Genomic DNA, 21,594 nt, shown 5'->3' on the forward strand with positions numbered 1-21,594 from the left:
AAAAAAAAAAAAAAAAAAAAAAAAAAAAAGGAAATAAAAAGTGTGTGTATATGTTTCAACAAGAAAAGCAGCTTCTTAAAAATGTGCTTATTGAATTCAAAAGAGACTTTTTGGCTTAAGAACATCACAATGGTGTCTTATTCCAAAAATGCTGCATACAGATCCCATGCCCTAGTCACCAGTGACTTTCATCACATGAGTTATGGATGTGGCACTGTGACTGCAATGAGCTTTTTTGGTCTGCATTAYGTGGGAAGTCATCCTCGTCTGAATCCTGCAAGGAAAATGCAACAGTGACGAATGAAGAAATTCAACTTGCAAGCTGTTCAGAAGACAATGTTAAAAACAATCTCCAAAAGGCCAGGTCTTGCAATCTGCTAATTCAGGCAAGCTGTGAAGCTGATCCTAAAGTCCCAGTGATTTTCAGCATATGAAGCCTGGGCATGAAAGCGAGAGAAGTCTCACTGAAAATATCCCTTTGGAAGTCTGGAAAATGTTGAATCACCTGCCAGTCTGTGCTGAGGAAAATCTTAACTCCACCAGAAGGCTTTGTCGACACAGTGCCATATCATTAGCTCAAAGTTTATACACTTCAGTTGATGCTTCTCCCTTGTCCTACAGATGTTTCACTACATTTAGGATTGAGCCTCTAACAATACAGCTGTTTGAACACATGTGCATTTTCCACTCAACAAACYGCAAGAATATGGCAACAGGGTTACAACGTCTGAATCCTAGGGCTAGAATGATAGAAGCAGAAAAGGTGTTTCTTTGGGAAATCTCTCCATTTCCTCCTGTAGTTTCTCTTTTTGAATTTATTCACTGACTCTACTAGACTCAGGCCATGGGGAAGGTAAAGTTTGATTGATATTGCAAGTGACAACTGAGACCTTGAAATCGTTTCCTCAGTTCATCTTCAGGAGGTGTTAAGCCCACAGCGTTTTGTTAGTGTTCCAGAAAAGTAGAGTCATATTGACTTTTATTTGCAAAAAATCCACTTTATTCCAACTCCTGTTAATTCGTTGTCACTTGTGAATAAATTAGAGCCTGGCCCAATAAAGGGTTTAAAGGGGAATTATCAGATGTGCTCAGAAGAGARAGTTTATAATATTCTTTCCAATTTTACCATTATAGGTTATGAGAGGAAAAGGTTAGATCATATCAGGAGTTTCATAAAACCACTGATTGCTCTTTCTGCTACCCACAATGTACAGACCTGGGAGGAGTCACATGAGTGACTTATTTAAGAAAGTTGACCTTAATACGGAATTGCTGAAGACTGTTAGATGCYGGGTGTCATTCTTCTTTTGTTACCCTCTAGCCCAGGTACCATCAATGATTTAACAGAGCTATTCCTGATTTACACCAGTTTTGTAAGGAGAGTTGTGCTCCTTTTTCATCCAGTCTGCATCTGGTTTGTGGAAAACAGATGTGCATAAATCAATCTGATTAATGTGCTTGATTCTGCAATTACTGTAGGATAAATCAGCAGTGCACTGAAACCAATCTGGTGTCAAATTTAGATTCTTACACCTTCAGTATTAAACCTGAGTTGAATGAGATTATTGCTTTGCCAAAATCCTTTAGATAAGAGGGCTCCGCAGAATCAGTTACAAATCCCAGACCATCCTGTTGCTTTTCTCTCTGCAAGCCCTGTTGCTCCAGGACACAGAAGCATAGGAATTAAAATTATTGGAGTTTCCTTTGCAAATCAAGGCCAGAACTTATTTTCCCATCCACAGGAGGAGAAAGATGGGTAGCAAAGTCCACATGGATCCCCTTGTGTCCATTTGAGCCTGGTTTAAGGTACTTTTTGTTTTGCTCTTGTGAAAACACTTTCATAGTCTTCCATGTTGGGAAAAGACTTTCAACCCGTGTTTTGCATGCACACTCTTCATCCTGCAGTCATCTATTTCCTAAGCTTTTAGAAATCATTTTCCACTCAGAAGCCCTCTTCCTCAATGCAAAGCCCACACTCCTCATCTGAATTCCCAATGCTGCATTTTTTTCCAGGTAAATGATCATTTTCCTTGCCTTTAATGTTACATCCAGACCGAGGGCAGGATGTGCACAACACCCCTCTCTTGCCATTGTGCAAATAAGGGCTTTGGTTGGACACTGTTATGGTTTCCAGCTTGCAAGTCCACTTGTTTTGTCTGTGCAGGATCTCAGCCCCTCATCAGCATAAGGAAGGGCAGCTCAAATGCCCTCCCAGRCTGCCCAGATCCTGCACAGCCAATGTTAGCCTCACACATCTGTAGCAGTTGCTCATTGCAGGAGCGCTGTTGGCACCAAATGCAAGCAATTGGGTTAAGCAGACACTTTGACCTTGGTATTTRCATAATGGGGACTAAGAAAAATATGAGAAAGATTTTTTCTCCTATATCTACTCTGCCCTGGATATCCTTCATGTCCTCTAACTACAGCCCCTACCTGCAAAATTTAAATTCGCATTCAAACCTCTATTTTTCCCTAAATCTAGGGATGTTTTGAGCTGAAATCTTTCTTTTTTCTTTTTTTTTTCTTTTTCAGCTGCAGCCGAATAATGGTACTCTATAAAGAATGAGTTCAGCCAACATCTGGAGGCAGATAAAAATCCTCCAAGCTACTGTTCCACAATCGCAGGGATCATTAGTATTGCAGAACATCTATACAGAATATTTGTGTTACACATGTAGTAAAATGAAAGCTATTGCGCCAAATGCAGAACAACCTCTGATGAAAGAAATGCCTTGCATCAACATTAAACTAGAGCTTTTCTAGCCAGAGAGAATCTGTTTTCCAGCCAAAGCACAGCAACGTATAGTTACAAAAACTTAACACTAAACACAAGGGGGAAATGTATTATTTAATTGTGAGATTTCATCAGCTGTTGTTTAAATTTTTTTTTTTTTGCATTTTCTTTTAATCACCCTCCCCCTCTCCTTGGGATGGTTTTTYGCTTGTAAATTATTTGTCACATCGTTGTAATTCTGTCCAGATCCTTAACTTTCTAATCATACATCTTTTATGGGGTCTCTTTTAAAGAAGCACTATAATTACTTGCCAAGAGTCCCCGTAAATTTTATCAGGTTGTAAAATATTATACTTTAATTATTTGAAAAAAAAATGGAAAGATTTCTCTGAAAGGCTACGTGATCAATATTGCAAAGAACAATATACCTACTGCAATTTTGTAATTGTTTTGGGGCTATATCTTAAAAACCCTCAGAACTGTCTCACTTTTTTTTTTGTGACATTGGAAGGTATTAATTGASAAAACAGGTAGGCTTTGATTAATCTGAATCTGAAATAGTTTACTGCATGYTTTAGCTCTTGGAAAATACACTAAGAGGATGGCAAAAAAAATTCTATTCCTATTGTAAGAGGTAAAATCATTCAGCTATTTTCAACTGGGTGAGAAAAAGGCTATATACTGCATTACCCAGAATCATTCAGGAGCTCATAAGTAAGTATCTGTCATTAATGATTCAGGCCAAGCCAAACAATGATTTTTAATGAGTGTAAATGAAGGAGGCAGTCCTTGATTATCTACAGCAGTTCTTGATCATCAGAAACTGTTCAATAAATATCTCTTATAAACCACACATAGGTAAATACAAAGTTGGCTCAAACTCTGTATGTTATTAATATTTTTAATAGCTTAATGCTGAAAGATGTCAGCAGTAACAGTGATAACTATATTTAAACAGAGGTATAGCTATGGGTGATTGAATTATTTATTGCACAACAAGGATTCAACTAATGTAACCTTTCCATCCGCAGGTATTGTCCACACAGAGACCTTCTGTTTCTTTCCTATTCATCTCTTTACTGATACAGCCAAATAGAGAAACGATAACAGGTAGCCTGAAAAGCATAAAATAGATCCACTAGTGACTAAACAGGCATAGTGCCAATGTTTGAAGATTAGTATAAGGCTGATTGCTATGGAAAGGAGTCTTGTCTTCAGAAGATCTCTGGGGACCTCTCTGCTAGGGTCAGGTTCATCCTCCAAAACAGCTCCCCAAGCCCTTAAGTTCTTCACTTTTTCTCTGTGAGACTTTACGCCCATACTCATGTCTATTGGACCTGTCTCATTTTCTTGGAAACTCAAGCACTGGATTTTGAGTCCTCCTTCAGATCCATCCATCCAGGCAGGGCAAGAACAATGGGCTTTGGACAGCAACTGTCCAAAGCCAGGAGGAGAAAGACAGTATGAGAACAGCTATCCTGCATCTCAAAGGACAGGGAGCAAATTGTGGAAATAGTGGCTCTTTGTGGAGCCTGTGAAGCTGCTCTGCCTGAAGCCAGCTCATTTACCCCTCTCCCCAGTTAACACACACCACTTCATAACCACTTTAAACGCTGCTCTTTTATTCGCCATTCAAACAGCTGTTTCCCTTTTATGCCCTCATAGATGGGGCCTGCATTTATACCCTGGCCTGCATTTATACTCCCCTCCTTGTCTCTATTTCCTTCCTTTATCTGGAGAGCCTTGGAGCCTCTCTTGCACTGCAGTGATGCGGAGAGGACCCAGCAGTGAGGAGCCTTGCTGCAAGGAGGAGGGACTGCCGGGGCCACCGTGCTGGAGGGCGAGCAGTGGCTGGAAAGCAACCAGGCTCCTGAGCCCTGGGGATACAGGCAGTCCTGCGGGCTGCCAACAGCTACAATTCAGCTCCACTGAGCAGGAGGCACTGCTCGCATGTAGACTTTGCAGCCAGGGACTTTGGGACTCGCTGCTGTCTCCTGCCTCGCGGGCAGCACCCGAGGCACCGTCACCAGCTTCTCCAGGCAGAAGAACAGGGAGAAGGACTTAGCTAAGGGAGGATAAATGAATGCTGCTTGCTTCTTTGTTTGCCACATGTTTGTGCAGATTTCTCTCTTGCACATTTCAAGAACAGTTTTGTAGGTGGTTCTCACAACATGAGAGAGTTGTTTAGCGATTTGTACTTATAATACCTGAGAAAAAAGAGGCAGGAAGAATATAAATCCTACCACTGAGTGTTATATCTATAAACACATGGAATGGAGTATTAGAAACAGAAAGATCAATCTGTGACATAACTTCTTCCCTTTTTTCCTCTGTCTTCCATCCATCATCACAAAAGCATCATAGCTTCCACTGTGAAAAGCACTCTTCCCCACAGTACCTCCTCTACAGAATAAATATTCCATTATTTTCAAAACAATAATTCAAAAGTACATTGATTAATATAGAAAAAGCAATGTAACAAGGCCTACACAACTCTTACGACCGAACACATTTTGTTTTGAAGGTCACGAACCTAGAACATGAGTGCTAGGGCTTGTGCAGCAGCTCACTGTGCTGCTCACATGCAGTCATGAAACGTGACTTGCTCGCTAAGTCAAGCATCAACTGAAATGTAAACACATAAGAAGCTGCTTTCTCCAAGGCTTTTAAAGCTAAAAGCAGGGCTAAGCTTGAGCAGTTAGCATCAGTAATACTCAGATATTCCCTTTGATCCCATATTCCTGCATGTCCATTATGAAACCATCAATACTGTGGGTGTGAAGTGTGGAGGGAAGATGGAGGCTCATCCAGATGATACTTTCGCCAATCTCTCCGTTCCTTTTTCTGATTTTTACCTTCATTGGTGATTTTGATTCCATAAACAAGACTACTTACATTGAACTCAAAGCCGTTTGGGGAAAACGAACAAAAAGTTGCAATTTGTTAGGGAAGATGTTGTCTCAGGTCTGTGCCCAACTGCCTGGCCACACATTTCCTGTAATGCTGCACTTCTAAGTACTGTATTTGCCTCAGGCTGTCTCCCTCTAGTATTAAGGGGAAACATTAAATCAACAGACGTTTATACACATTGACTRAGAAATCAGTAACACAGAAGTTTTTCCATCTCTGGGGCCTACAACACACAGAAGTTGCTAGAAGGGCAAGGGGCTAGAGTAACAGCTATGAGGTCTCCCTCAAGTGTGTCCCAAGTGTGCCGGACAATTCCAGGTCTTAGGCCTGGCAAGGCCTTGAAAGGTTTCTGCAAACACAGATGCACAGATGTGGACAAATGTCTATGGAGGTTAGAAAAKTTTTTACCAAACCCTAAAATCATGGAGAGGAAAGAATAAATGGCCTAAGATATATTTGATTTGTGGGAAGTCATTTAATTTTACATCTTTGATTGAAAGCAGTTGAGTTTGTGCTGTGAAATACCTGTCACAGTTTCTGTGGGGCTATTGCTGCAGTTCTGCAGGATGAGGAAACCCTATCTGAAGATTACAGTACTTTCAGGAAAGTAGCTTAGACTTTTGATGTCACGATTTGTGGTGGCCCCAGTGCAATGTTGGCCTCATGGATGAGGTTCAAATGGCCAGATATATCCAACAGCAGGTAATGTTTATTTGGGCTGATATGAACTCTTAGGAGGATCTGTTCTAAGGCAGATCTGAGTTTTCAGATCCACCAGGAAGGTCTCATTGCCCCAGGAGCTGCATCTTCCTGATCCTAATTGACCTCCAGCACCGAGGAGAAGAGCTGTGTGTGCTGTTGCCATAGCAGGAGAAGAGGAATCTATGGAAACTCATGAAAGGATATTGCTCTATGTTGTTGAAAAAAAAAGCACTGCCAAAAACAGTAGCATTGCACTTACAAGGTATGCTGTTAAGCTAGGATAATTTCAATCCATTTAGCAAAGTGCTCTTGGACCCTGGTTCAGAGCAGTTAAGAGGAAAATACAGTAAATATTGAACAAACAAAATTAATCTGTATCCAGAGCACTTAACCGAAGAAAAAGCTAAAATCCTCTGACTGTTACCTTGGTCTATTATTTTTCTTCTCAGTCAGAGTGACTTTTTTTTTCCCCCCCCTTTTTTTTTTTAAGATTGCTGCCGTTGGATAGTTAGCTGCTTTCGTTCTCCTCCATAACCAAACTCACTAACCCAAGATGAACAGATGAAAATCATGGGGCAGTCAATAGCCTATGGCAAAGGCAAGCATTTTGTTATGATAATTTATATGTGTGAGGAATCACACACTTTGCTTCCCAGTTAGGTGGAAATGTACCCTTGCTTACTTTCCTCCTAAAATACATAGGATTAAACTCTAAAGTACAAASCAGAAGTTCAATTTATCACTGAAATGGGGAAAAAAAAAAACAAGTAAAGCACTTTGAGTTTGTCCTGTAAGTAAAAAAGATTCAGGACAATATTCTGTTCTTAAAATTTTGTCTGGTRTTGCACTGTTCTTGGCCATTTTAGTTTAAATGTCATTGGGTATAGATAAAAATGGCCTTGAAGATCACAAGCAGGGTGACCAAGGATGGATTTCAGTTTCAGAACTAATACATTTATGGATCTATTTTTGCCCTGTATCATTTATATTGTCATAGTTGCATATATCGTTTATATATTATTTGAATATATAATGCATATATCATTATTGTAAACATCATGAAAAGAATTAGAAGGGGCCACTGTTGCTTGCAACAATTGCAAAATCTTCATTTTCTGGAGAAAACGCTCACTGTTCATTTCAGTAGACAYTAGGCTTTTTTGGAACAAGATCATCTTTCATGTTCTCTTTTCTTGGGAAATCCTCACCAATGTGGATAAAAAAAAAAAAAAAAGGTTTTGCACTTACTACAGTAGCTGCTTCTACCAGTTCTACTCTGACAAATTCTTAGAAAGCAAAACTCAACTCATGCTCAAACTCATTCACTGATGAGAAGTTGTCTTCCCCTAGAGCTGAAGGAAGGAAATGCTCCTAAGTCCCTTGGAAAGCCAATGGGACTTAGGCGTTGTTCTGCTGCCAAGGAAGACATTCCACTCTTCTCTTTCTCTTCCTTTCTGGGGAATATCTTCATCATAATATGGTCATTAGCAGTCATGAAAGGGTACTAGACATAACACTGAACCTCACATTGGAGAATGCCAACACTTGGAGAGCTATGGACTCCAGAGGGAAAAAAAAAAGCCCTCACATGAAGAATGTAAACTTCTGGCAAAAAAAAATCCAATTAAATGGAGCAAACCAATAGCACTTACAAATTATAACAATGGATTGTTAGGAGTCTGATCAAAGGTGCAATTTGGTAGAGGATTAGCTTTAGATCTCCTTCAAATGAGCAGTGATTCAGGAAGGCGAGACTGAAGGGAACACTCCCAGGAGGGGAAGATAATGTAACCTTTATGTCTCCCACAGAAAGCTGCTAGTTCCTTTTGCAACCCTTAAGCTCAAAACAGGAGCTAACTGCTAGCAATGCYTAAGTCATTTAGTCATGTGGAGGTAGACATCCAGGCCTTGAGCTGCCTCTGCTCGTGTGTCAAGGATGCTTATAGTGGACATCTTTGCCTCCCTGCATAGGAAGCAGAAAAAGTGCAAAACGTTTTTTTTTTCTTTTTTCTTTTTTTTTAAATTGAAATCTTGATGCTTCTATTCCCTTTGGAAAAAWTTTCTAATTTTCTAAAGCATGCCAGTCTCACTGTGGTGGGGATAAAACCCAAAGCATGATTGTAAGAATCACCAGAAGTGCTTGCTAGTAAAATTTCTACAGTCATTTTTGCCCCTCTTACCTGAGGTTTCTCACAAATGATTTATCTTTCTGGCTATTCCTCTGGTGAAGGCAACATGCCTTATGTGCATGTGATTATGTGTTGCTTGGCAAAAGCTACAGAGGTTGGGATGATTACCACAGAGGCTGGCACGGGTGTCAAATAACCAGAAAAAAATCTACAGTATTAGTAAACCTGTTGCTCTGAACAGAATTTCTAGACAGACTATAAGGAAAGATATTTAATAATTATCAAAAAGGAGAATAAACACTGCACTAAGACCAGCTACGCAGAGCTCCATTCACTACCACCTTGAACACTGTGCACTGTTTGCAAAAAAATGAAAAAGAAATGCTTTTTGCAAATATTGCTCAGTTGAAGTAAACCTATTTCAGGCTTGTGCGTAAAACACATTGCAATAAACCAGACACAATCTCACAATGTTGTGAATTCTACTCAGTATCTCATATAACCTAAAGGGATTTTAGGGGCAGCTCACTCCCAAGAACATCCAGATTGTGAGTACCATCAAGCTGGGAATTGACCTTTCCCTTTTGTAGGGGGAATTTCTCAAGCCAGTCAAAGAAGAAGATGCTATCCCAGATTGTAGGGAAAGCCTTTGCTCTCTCTTCCCATCCCATTTCTCCAGAGAAAAGCAAGTGCTGAAAATTGGAAGACATTCAATTGAGCAGACGGTCAGCTATGCTCACGTATCAATTGGATCAGATTTTTAGAACCATGCCAGAATGTATCTTCAGAAGAATTAGTAAAAGGAATACCACTGGAGAAGCAGAGGAATAACACAGCAATAATCCGTACAGACTTGTCAGGCACAACGAGCCATTAGGTGAAAGGCCAGCGTCATTTAGCGAGTGACAAGCTCATAAATGGTAGATTTAATCCCCTTCTACTCATCAGGGGATTTCACTACAGACCAAAAATAGCTAATTGGGAATAAGGGCAATGCATTTAAAAAAATAAAACACACTTCAGAAAACTCCTTTGAATGCTTCAGAAAGTAAAAGCACTAATTAAAAAAAGATGTTTCTCTAAGAAACAGCCACAGGTTTACAGGGTGGGAATTGGCTAACTTATTAGAGTCTGTTCTGTGTGTCTGGCCACTGGTTGGCAAACACAGTCCTTTACTCTATAAAAACTCTTTCAGTAACACTTCTAAATACTTGCACAATCATGTTCAGTTCACTTGGGATTCATTATAAAACCATTAGATGGGATTATATCATTTGGTTTAATGTCAATTGCATTTCCATATTGTGTCCAGTGGTTTTATGATGTGGACAAATATTCCACCGAGTACTAGGCTGAGGCCATCACATTTAAATTCTTTTCCTGAGTCACAGTTGGCAGAAATCCTCATCTCAAGACATCCAGGCTGCAAAACCTTCCTTGGAAGCGAAGGGGAGACCAAATACAATTTCACACTGGTGAAAGGCTTGCTCCAGTAGAGCACTGTCTCTTAGAACCTGTTGAATTGACTTGTGTGCTTAGTCAAATATTAAAGCATTGCCCTTGTCTCACTGTATTCAGACTAAAAAGACCAAAGCAAACTGGAGACTTGAGCTCTTCTGCTGATTCAGTGTGGCCAACAAGAGCAGGAGCATAAGCACTAAGAAAGATGCCTTTTCCATCTTGTCAGACATGTAAAATACATGTGAATCTGTTAATGAATTGAAGCCCTCAGACTCAAATGATTCGTTACTTCTGCTTTCAAAACCAAGCCATTAAATGTTATCAGCAATAATAAGGCTCTAGAGAAATGAGATCAGCAGCAGCAAGAAGGATGTCAAACTTTTTTCTGCACAAATTGAGGACCTTTTAGTACTCTGGCTCTCATCCATCGTTTCAAGCCAACAAGTCCAAGATCCCATTTTCTTCCACAGGGAATGAGCAAAGTTCCCATTTTTTGTCTCAAGGGGACACCAAGAAAACTTCAGGCTCTGCAGCACACCAAGTATGGAGTTTATGTGCATACTTTATTTCAGGGGTGCATCAGGAGTGCCACAATGCTAAAAACTAGATGTAAGTACCTTATTTAGTCATGGCTTGCTCCTGAAGAGCACATTGTATGGAGAACAAATCCACTTCTCTCTCTAGTTTTCACAGAGGCAGGTACTTTCCCTGTTTTGTGACACCCATGTACATTTTACAATACTTTACCGTAGGTCTGCACACAAAATCCTTGCCTGGATGGCAAAAAAACCCACCACCTCRTGCTTCTTCTTCCATGGCTGATCAGACCAGCAAAGAGACCATAACTCTGCTATGGTTTCAGTGACTGAAACCATAGTATACTGTCTTCTTAGTACACTGTCTTCTTTTCCTGATGTTCCTGGTCTGAGCACACAAGGAATAGGGTATCTCTCAGCTAGAACGTGGCCTATGGTGCTGTTCCTAGTACAGCATSTGAGGGTGTCAGTGAGTAGGCTTGAACCTCTTTCTAGGCACCAACCAACATTTGGCCTGGAGAGAACAAATGAGTCACATCTGCACAGTTCTTTGGCAGACAAGAACGCTGTAAAACTCCAATTTCTCTTAGTTAGGAGTTTCTCACRGGGAAGATACATTTTCATGGGAATTTACAATTTTTTGCCCTTGAGAGAAATTTCACCATTTCCCTTAATCAAGAGCGGTGTCATTTTTACCACTAAACATCTCACTTCTTCCTATCTGGCCAACAACACTCCAATGAGACATGGGCTTGGAAGAACTTGCAAGCCTTGGAGGACTAGCTCCAGCACACCAGGCTGAGTCAGTTCCTTTATGGCTCAAGGCAGCGGGCTTGCCTATAAATGCATATCCGTACGTGGACATAACCCCAGCATGTGCAGTTCCTGGCAGATTGGGAGCAGAAGCCAAGAGACAAAGTGAATTTAAACCAGTTTCTCTCCTCCTGGAATAGCTGAGCAGGGCTGGCAGGCAGCTTGACTGAGCTGAAGCAGCAGTGAGGACAGGGTTGGCTTTGGCAGACGTAGAGCCACATGATGTCCTGCGACCTAACTAGAGAAAGTGGTGGATTTACTTGACCTAACTACAGAAGGTGGTGGATTTACTGAAGGAAAAGCTCTGCTGTCATGGGTGCAGTGTGGAAGAGCCACACATGCTGCCCGTGCAGCACAGCTTGGGAGCTGCATGCTGAGTGAGGAACAGGATTGCAGTGATGGCCCAGCTCCAAAGGGTGTGCACAGCAGCTCTGCACCCATGCAAAGACCCATAGAGTCCAGGGCCTGCAGTTAAGGCATAAACAAGAGCTGCCAAGAGCTAATGGTTGAAGACAGGCCTGCAGTGCTGTATTTGCATGATGCAGATGCTTCTCCCAGGCTTATCAYATTAAAGAGGCAGCAGAAGTCCTGCCTGTGTCCCAGATGCCTGCTGCACCCTGCAGTATGGTGCTCGGTGTCATGCCACAACCTGTCCCTCTTTGCTGCCACATGCAGCCATCCTGGACCTCTGTTGTCCCAAAGTCAGAACTTCAAATCCCTAGCACACGTTTGTAACCTTGACATGGGAACACACTTCTTGGGTCCATCTGAGATATGATTTGCCTGTAGGTATGTATGATGAGCAGAAGCTGCAGCAGCTCTAAAGAAGAGCTAGTTGAAATTTAGCATTACAAATATTTTTTGCTATCATTAAAATGGAAAAGATTGAGTCAGTCATTTTTTTAATTACAGCCAAAGAAATAAAACCCTGATATTTGAAAATGTTCAGTTTGCTGGAACAAGCATTTCTCTACATTTTTAACAATTGAAAAGTGAAAGTTTGCAGTCTGTCAGGGAAATATTTCCTGCCGTGTCTGATCAGGCAGCTTCTTCAGTTGCTGAATGTTGGGAAAAAAATCAATGGATTTTTCTTCTTGCAACAGAAGATGTTTTTAGCTTGCACACAGTCAACTGTTTTGCAGCAGGGGACCTGTTCTGTGCTTGACACTGCAGCAGTTACAACACACAAGTTCTATCCCATCTAGCCCATTTGGTATTTCAGCTGTGCTTTCGAATATCAAGCTTGCACAGGATGCACTTTAGGAGCAAAAGAGAGCTGCTTATTTGCAGGGAGGTGAGAGAGAGGCTCTGCCGTGGGTTGCTATTAGAAAGGAGGTCCCAAAATTTCCTTCAATGTGCTGCTTGGTGCAAGGAATGAGACATTTGCACAAGACAAGTAGATGCATGGGATAAGGCACGGCGCCCTAGCAGGTGCCTTGCAGGGTGAGGCTGTCGGGTAACACGTAACCTTGCAAAGCTGGTGCCAGCATCTGACGCCCTCAGACACAGAGTGTAGGCGAGAAATGCTTCGTCTGCCTGCTCTGATAGCTCAGGAGAACTTGGAAATCCTCAAAGCCCCAGATCACCAGAAAAGGTGGCTGAATTCACAAATCTACCACCCTAATATAACTGGAAAAATCTGACTTGGTGACTTAGAGTCTACTGGTTTGTACAGAACCTCATGTTTTCTGACCCCATTCAGGTCTCCAGGAATATGCATTCATTTTCTTTTGGTAGAAAATATTCAGAATATGACTGATACTATTTGTTTCAGAGGACTTTGAGAAGCTGAGCCATAAATTCCAGCAGGCTGTTTGAGAGATGTGTCCTATTTTGTTTGTTTACTTGTTTATTTGCTTATTTTTCCCTGAGGATAAAAAGCAGTAATAATTACTGCTGTCGTTTAAAGTGTTCTTTACAAAGAATGAATCTTGCCTTCCATTATCTTTCCTTTCTTGTGTTATTTCTGACAAGAAGTGCTGAATGAAAACAGAAAACTGCAGCTTTCYAAGCCATTCTCAGTGTGGACGTACACATTTTTCCTTGGTTTAAAAATACCTCAACATGCTTAAATATTTAAAAATATCATCTCACTTCCTGGCATGCATAACCCCAGCCTCTTGGAGAAAAGATCTTGGGTTGAATTTTGGCCCGCATGAACAACAGTGCATACAGGTGGAGATATGAGAAAGCTGAGCTAAAGAAGAGGAGAAGGAAGGTATGCAGTCATGGAAAGGGAGATGTTTGCACATGGGTGCTGAAATGGATGTAGTTCAAATCACAGAAGTGGGTGACCACAGAGTAGGTGGAGTATTTAATGCAGGGATGCCGTGTATTAATTTCTCTTTCAACTGTTTCTTCAGGAGGCAGAGCTTCCGCAATAGGCAGCTGAGGGCCAAGAAATGTCAGGGCTTAATTTGGTCTGTGATACTCAATCAGTGCATGCCCTGAGGCAAGTGACTTATCTTCTCTCTATCTAAACGCCCGCATCAGTAAAACAGAGGGGAAAGCACTTTCCACAGAAGAGTGTCAGAGTTCAGCATAACTCATTAAGACCTGTTTGGAGCTTTCAAGTCCTGCAGCAGAAGACCCTTCGCAAGCACCGGCAATTAAAGCAACGTAGGACAGGTGAAACTACAGCCTGACACCCCTGTTTTGAAGCTCCTTGACTGGTAGCTTGTGATACAGTCGCAGACAGATGGTTGGGGTGCATGCACCGAGCCCAGGACCCCATCAGTGTGATTAGAGGATGCTCCTGCTGGATAAGGCTCCGTGGCTGGGCTGGTGCCAACAACGTCTCGCTGAGAAACAAACAATCAATGAATCAGCCCTGATCACTGCATTCAGCTAATGAAAATGTATGTAATTGATATTTTATAACTATATGGAGAAAGGATTTTTTTTTAGGGCTTTAATGGTATCGATTGACAGAAGAAAGCCAGATGGATGTCTCTAAGCTGCAGTGCTACAGGGCTAAAGTGCCTTTGAATCAGGAAATGTATACTTGCTTAAAATTCACTTCAAATTTTCACGTCATCTGAAGCTTTTAATAGCATTTTTGGACCCTGAAAATTAATCACAAAGCCACTGGAGTCAACTGATTGTCTCATTTCTGATCAATTATCATTGCAACCCCCTCCCCGTATTCTGCCTTCTGATTGCTAACAGCGTCAGAAGGAGAATTACCATGAAGCTCTGGGAAAGACTTAGGGAAAGACTGAGGGAAAGACCGAGGGATGTCTTTGTTACAAAACAGTGGTCCTTCTATCTTGGTCATCACTTCTAGTATATTCAGGCATTGCTTCTTAGTATTACTTACTATTCTTGTGGGCAAAGATTGTCATTTGTTCTGGTCTTTTACAGTCCCTTGTATTAGGAGTCAGAGTCTTGAATGACTTAGGTTCATTATGGTACCAAAATACACGAATATCAAATCAGACTGTCTGCCTCCATGGGAGGGGTAGCTCCTAAGACCTGAAATGCAATTCCAAGGGCTACTCTTCAGCTCATGGCATTGCTTAGTGAGCGAAGCAAGAGGTATAAATACAAGCTAATATTTCTCTACCAATTTAGAAGACTGAAGAGCAAAGGAGCTTCCTGAAAAGGCAGTGCAGAATAAAAAGGAGAACCTGGGCTCCACACGCAGATGATGAAGGGGAGGTGAGAAAAATGAACTTAGTGGCGCAAAAGCATGATTATAAAGTTAGTTGGAAGATTACTTAAGACAATTGTGCAGTGCCTGAAAGCTGTGGATTGGTTTGTTAGTTCTTTTTTTTTTTTTTTTTTTCCCCCCCTGGAATTTTATTTGTTGCTCATCATGAGATATTTTAAAAGTGATCTTGAAGTCCTTCCCTTTTTCTCTTTTTCACTCTCACTCATTGAATCAAAACATGAAGGTTTCACATGCAAAGCATCAAATTTAAAGGAGTAAATTTAAAAAGGTAAAAACAAGTGAAAGGAAGCGATGTCCATACTTCCCTGTCGACCTTCCCATGTGTGCATGTGGAGGGATGTATCCTGCACATGCGCAGCAAAGAGACGTAAGTATTGACACAACACAAGATTTCATTTTCAATTCTTAAAAGATGAAATGGTTGCAATYGGAAAGAAAAGTGATGGGCTGAACGAAAGAGGAAAGTGCGGACTCATTCTTTCTGTTTTTGTGGTCAATGTGTCATATCTCGGTTACAGTTGTGCTTAGGACATTTTGCTGCAGAAGAAAGAAGAAAGACTGATTTGTTTGTATTAATTTGGAGAAATTACACAGCAGCTGCATGCAAGTCTGTCACGCAAATGTAGGTCTTAGCAGGCTGCCCGCAAAAATGGAACTGTAAAAGTGTCACAGTTGTCTTCTCCTCTGCCCCAATTTTGTCCTCTGTTTCCAGTTCCTCTGATTTTTATTTCACTTACTTCATTCATAGGAACTCATTTAGACAATTTACCGTTGCAAAACAGCACTTATGGAAATKGTAACTCGTGGTAATTAATCCTCTTTGGGTGAAACATAATACAATTACTAGCAAAGCTCCAGTAGTTTCAGGATTTCAGCCCCTTAATGCCATGTGTTATTTGTACTATGGATGTCTTTTAAGCTTTGAATGTGTTAAGGGGAAAGCTGGTTTGTGTGTGTTTGTGTCTTTGGTCTTTAGGAATGAATAAACAACGGCTGCAATGAAGTCTGAAAAGTTACCCTGAGAGTTGCAGGGCTTGGTGTTTGTTTTTCTCTCTGAAGATCCCAAGCTCAAAAGAAGATTTATAAGTTTGCTTGACACAGACAGTGTATTTTGTAACTGCTCTGCAAACAGTCTGGTATCTGGAAATCAGGCTGAGATCTGGAAATCAGGCCATGCTTTTTCTGTCTAGCAATAGTCACAGTTTGGCTTGTGTGTTGGTGATGCATGCAGCATAAACCAGTGGGTTCTCATAGGTTTCACTGGCTTTGTAGTGCTAGCCATAAAAAAAAATCTTTCTTATATTTACAGATTCAGTCTGAGGTGCAGCTCACTGAAATCAGCAGAAAGCTTCCTTGTTAATGTCAAAGAACTTTGGATCAGATCCATAAAAGTCTGTTTCTCCTATTTGAATGATATGACTCCATTAKCCAATATTTAAGGGTTTGTAACACTAGGTCAGAATACACCACAGCTGCATTGCAAACTTGCTTATTTAACCCATGTAGGAGAAGAGTGTTAATCCATTTTTTTTCCAAAAATAATTTACAGTAGTTGAACCCGGGGGATTCCACAGCCCCTGGGACCTGCAGGAATTGCAGCTGCTTGTGGCAGTCCCTACTGGCCCTTAGAAAGAAGGTCTCAGAAACTATTAGTTGCATGCACTGCAAATTTTATTTTCCCATATGTGATTGCTGAGTTTGTTGCTCTGCCAGATATGGTCAGAAAGTGAATAATCTTTGAGGAATGGCACGTGTCTGYCAGTCTCTGAAAAATCATAGTCATTCTGTTTAGCAACGCCAATTTTCTCAAAAATCAAMCTTTTTGTGTGTGTGCTTGAGCAGCCGAGGTGAGACCATAGGCGAGATTAGATAACTAACAAGCAGCAACATTGCTAAATAYTACTATGACCACAATAATGTTTAAGGTAACATTTGTTGTTTTTCTGTATTTGTCATAGTAGTTTGAAAGAGGTTTGCCTCTCTTCAGCAGATGGGAAAATGAAAGCAAAAGGGAGGACTTTGTGATTGGTCTCCGCCACCCAAGGCAGCAGCAAAAGTCATAAAACCACCTAGTAATGGAAACGTCTTTCTCTTTTCTCAGACAACTGCTGCTTTTCTAATGAGAAATTTTCCCTCTCATATTAATGACAATGTTGACTTTCCAAAGTTCAAGGGGAAACTCCAACCTGCCTTTGGGCATGCAATAAATCATCCAATGTCGTTCTTATTAATTGATCACCCATAAGGGGCCACRATCTCATCACTGGCTCAGAGAAAGGAACAGATGATAGGAGGCAAAAACACTCCTTTAAAATGTAGTAGAACTTTTTGCATCCACTAAGATGCTTCAGATGCAGAACAATGCTTTGTTCAATATTTATCTTTTGATCTGCCTTGACCTGGGAACTGTGAGCACATTGGGAAATTAATTGAAAGTTTGGTTTCTYTCGCTTTAGCCTTCAGGTCTGAAACCTGACTTCCACTAATGGTACTGAGAATGGCTTTGTCCTGCCTGCAATAGCTCTCAGACCTTTCCCAACCATAGCTGAGAATTGACTATTGATCACCACTGTCATATTCCAGGAATTCTCCACCAAAATGTTTTTCCTTATTGAAGAACAGAAAGCCCAGACCAGGAAGGAGATTGTTTCCCTGATGCTCCTATTGCCAGAAGGATCCTTCAGTCACTGCATGCTCTACACAGGCTTCCCAATTTGCCTGTTCTGGATGAGACATGGGGGGGCTTTTTGTTCTGTTTTTTATTCCAGGTTCCCCAAGGGAATGAGTTATATTCCACCTGGGATGGAGCTTTGAACTAGGATTTTGGAGATCTGCACTCAGGCTCAGGGTTCTCCTGGTTTCTTATGCAGCTTTGGGGAAATATTTGTGCCTGAACTGACATCTCTGTAGTCTGGCAAAAATAATGACATTCTTTTGTGTTATTAATGTAGTCTATAAATTTCTTGGATCAGGGGCTGTTTCAAATAAGATTTATATATGATACTTTGTGCAGTAGTGTCCATATCTGCTGGCAGAAAGAAGAAATTAGCAGGGGGCTTTTAAATTAAAAAAAAAAGCAATGACAGAGTTATTTTGAGCAAAGTGTGAAAAGCTACAAGGTGACATGGAGGGGTGAGACATGAAGTGGCAGATGATACACAGAGATGCATGGCTATCTATTGTCACTCTAAGGGAATGATTTCATGAAGAAATTGTAAGTACTGATCTCTCAGTAGTCCCGTCTGAACATTTCCTTGTGGTATAACACTCTTATCCAGAGTCATACTGTTTCCTGTAGCACAGACTTCTGTTCTACAACCAGCACTCCTGTAAAGTTTTAGGACAGGGTAGCAAAAACAATAAAACATTTAGGACCTGGGACAACCTACTGTCTTACAAAACGATGAATGGGAAATCCAGCCAAGCATGAAGTCTAGGGAAGAACACCTTATTTCCCAAGAGGAAATGAATCCCAGGGCTTTATGTGAGGTGAGAAATGGAGCACTGGTTGTTCTCCCTACACGAGCCTTCCTCAGCCCTGCAGTGCTGACGATACTGGTGATATTAATAAGGCTGTTTAAAAGTGTTTATCAACATGCCTGAGATCAGCTGTGTTATTGTACTCTTAACTTTGAAATTCAGGGGTTACATTCCCTCTGGAATCAGGAGACTAGTTCAAAAAGTTCAGATAGGATCCAAAGGAAAGCCACAACAGAACACCAATGTATTTTGGTGCTCCACCTTCTATTTGCCTTGCAGATTTTGATCCTGTTGTGTCCCATTCTTTTTTTTTCACAGGCCTAAGGGCATGAAATACACTCAATTTTTTTAAAAAATGATCTTTGATCTTTGCAAAAATTGATGAATTTGTGGTAATAGAGTAATAGAGCAATAGAGAAATGCAGCGTTTTTATCAAGACGTGGCAACAGTGTAGCTCCACTGCTGCATACTGGTACTGGGAGCTAGAGCCTTCCCTCAATATGCTTCATGTCTTACTTGGATATTGCCTAAGGACTTAAGACTGCTCCATTTTATTCAAATGCTTTATTTATTTAAGTCCAGAAAATGTTCAGAACTTGTATTTTTTATTCTTAGTTAATCCAAATCTCTACATGTCTTAATATAACAAAAGACTAAAAATAATGACCTAAACACTCTCATCCTGCCCCAGGCTTTTTTCCTTTTTTTTCTTTTTTTTTTTCTTTTTGTAAATCTTTTTTTCAAGGGGGTTAATTTTAGACTTGGCATCTTTGCCCCATGAACTTCCCACATGTGGTTAAAGCTACAAGCCAGGTCCTGCCACCAGCCATATTTACCAGAAACAGCAGCAGAAATTTCCAGCAGAACAGTAAAGGGGCTGCAGTTCCTGTTGTTCTGCCAGTATATTTCATCTAAAAATATAATCTGTCTTGCCAACCACTTTAATGCAATTGGGGAATGGTAGAGCTGGGAAGTCAAAAGAAAAGCTCTTTGTTAAAATGCTCAGAATTCACTGTTTTCTCCTATATCATCTGTTGCTCCTTTTTTTCACTTAATGTTCTTCTTCCTCTTTACCATGTCTGCTCCTCAGGTTTATGCCAGCTGTGTTCAATATCATTCATTAAAATGCTAAACATTTAAGAAGTCTATGTGCAGGTATGTTCCAGCATGACTTTTTAAAACCCTGAACAGAGAGATGATGTAAAAAATCATTCAGCTGAAGGGTCAAAATCCTTCCTGATGTAACTACCTGGATTCGTGTCCCTGGAGCAACCTGGAAATGGCACCGGGCTCCGCTGTGTCGAGCCCCTGGCCAACCACAGCTCCAATCTCTGGCTTCCCTTCGTTTCGTTGACTCGGCCATTTCTTGTCTTTGTAGTTTCTTGTTGCTGAAGCAGAAGCTGGAAGATGATCAGAGAGGAAAGCAGAGACACTGAGGTCAAGTGTCCTTGAAGTTGGTTTGTGACTAATACATTAATGAGCTTATTTGGGGAAAATCCAAAACCAACTTGCTCTGCACCTGAGCATGATTATACTAGAGCAGAGGACTTGGGGCATTTGAACCAGCCTTTTTCCTTGCAACAGACAGAAAAAAAAAAGAAAGAAGGAGAGAAAGAAAGAAAAAGAGAAACATTTGAAGGTTTCTTTTAATAAAGAGGAGGAAAAACAAAGTTTGGCTACACTTTGATGATCCGACAGCGTCTCATCCAGGACAGCTGTAGCCGTTCTTGAGACRTGACTCGTGAGCTGTTTCTGACATGACTGTGCTGGGAGCAGCATCCGTACAGGGACGCTGGATGAACCTGCGTGGACACCAGCTCCATTGTCCCCTCCCAGGACGAGCCTTCAGGGACCAGCACCATGGGATCTACAGCATTCAGGTAGATCAGATCTTGGTGCGTGTATCAAAGCTCAGTGAAAGCTTCGTGGTGCTTTTGCATGAGAAATTACCCTAACTTGCAGCCTTTGCTTTGCCCTTTAGGTTGATGGATGGAGACACATGCAAAGAGAGAGAAAGCAAGAGGGGAATGACCAGAAAACAAGTTGTGGTTCAAACTAGTCAAAGCCAGAGGAAGACTTCTATCAACTGAGTGCTCATCTTGCTCACACTTTAATTTAGAGTTATTACTTATGACTATTATTACTATTAACTTATTTAGTGGGATGAGTGTACACATTCTTCTGAGAAGAGGGAAAGAAATAAACAACCTCTTCCTACTCCAAATCCAATAGTCCAAAAGTGGCAGGATGCTAACTAGATCCAGCCCAACCTGGTATCCCACACTACCTAGTGCAGCTGAGACTTTTAGGAAGATTTTTGGAGGAAAGAACTGGGAGATRCTGATGAGTATGAATAGGAAAGGTGCTGCAGGCATATGAGGAAGCAAGAATGTTGATGGTTAAAGTTTAGAGTGGACCATGGTGATGAACAAGAGCTAGGAGAGCTGTGCAGCTGTGCACAGGACTGTGGGGAGGTTGCCGGGAGTTAAGCCCTGCCTAGACAGGAAACTGGAACGATGCCTCAGCCTTGGAGAGTCACATCCACATCCCAGGACACATTTTTTTCTGGCAAACTGATTTCATGGATGCAGCCCCCTCTCCGTGACCACTGCACAATAGAGAAAACATATCTGAAGAAGACGCAATTGGGCCTTCCAGCTTTTGGCAGGGAAGAGAGGAGGGAGAACCTAAAAAGGATAAGAAAGAGGAGAACTGATGATCATAAGAACTGATGATGGACACTCCATGGTTACATGACAAGGCATTTGCCTTCCATGGCTGTGGCTGGCAGCACTTCAGGGGCAGAGTGAGAAACCACCTGGGTCCGTCTTGCACGGGCAGATCAGGCTGAGAGTAGTGCCTGGGACTTGGCACCTCCATCACGCTCTCTTATTTGCCATGCAAGCCAAGATGATTCAGCCACCCTTGTATTTTTTTCTCTCCCCATACTGTTGTTTTTGGCACTTCTCAAAGGGTTTTAACCCTCTGCTTTGCTTAGAGCCAAGGCCTGTGTTGTCTTGGCCAAGTAGCAGCTACAAATGTACACACTGGGATGATTATTGCCTCTTCAGATTCCCTTCAAACAGTCACTTATCCAACAGATGAGTGATACTGGGTCAGGTTGCACAATATAATACCCAAGCATGAAACCAAAA

Source organism: Nothoprocta perdicaria, unplaced genomic scaffold (assembly GCF_003342845.1).
Source record: "Nothoprocta perdicaria isolate Ctin4 unplaced genomic scaffold, notPer1 scaffold_3, whole genome shotgun sequence".
In the NCBI taxonomy this organism is placed as follows: Eukaryota; Metazoa; Chordata; class Aves; order Tinamiformes; family Tinamidae; genus Nothoprocta; species Nothoprocta perdicaria.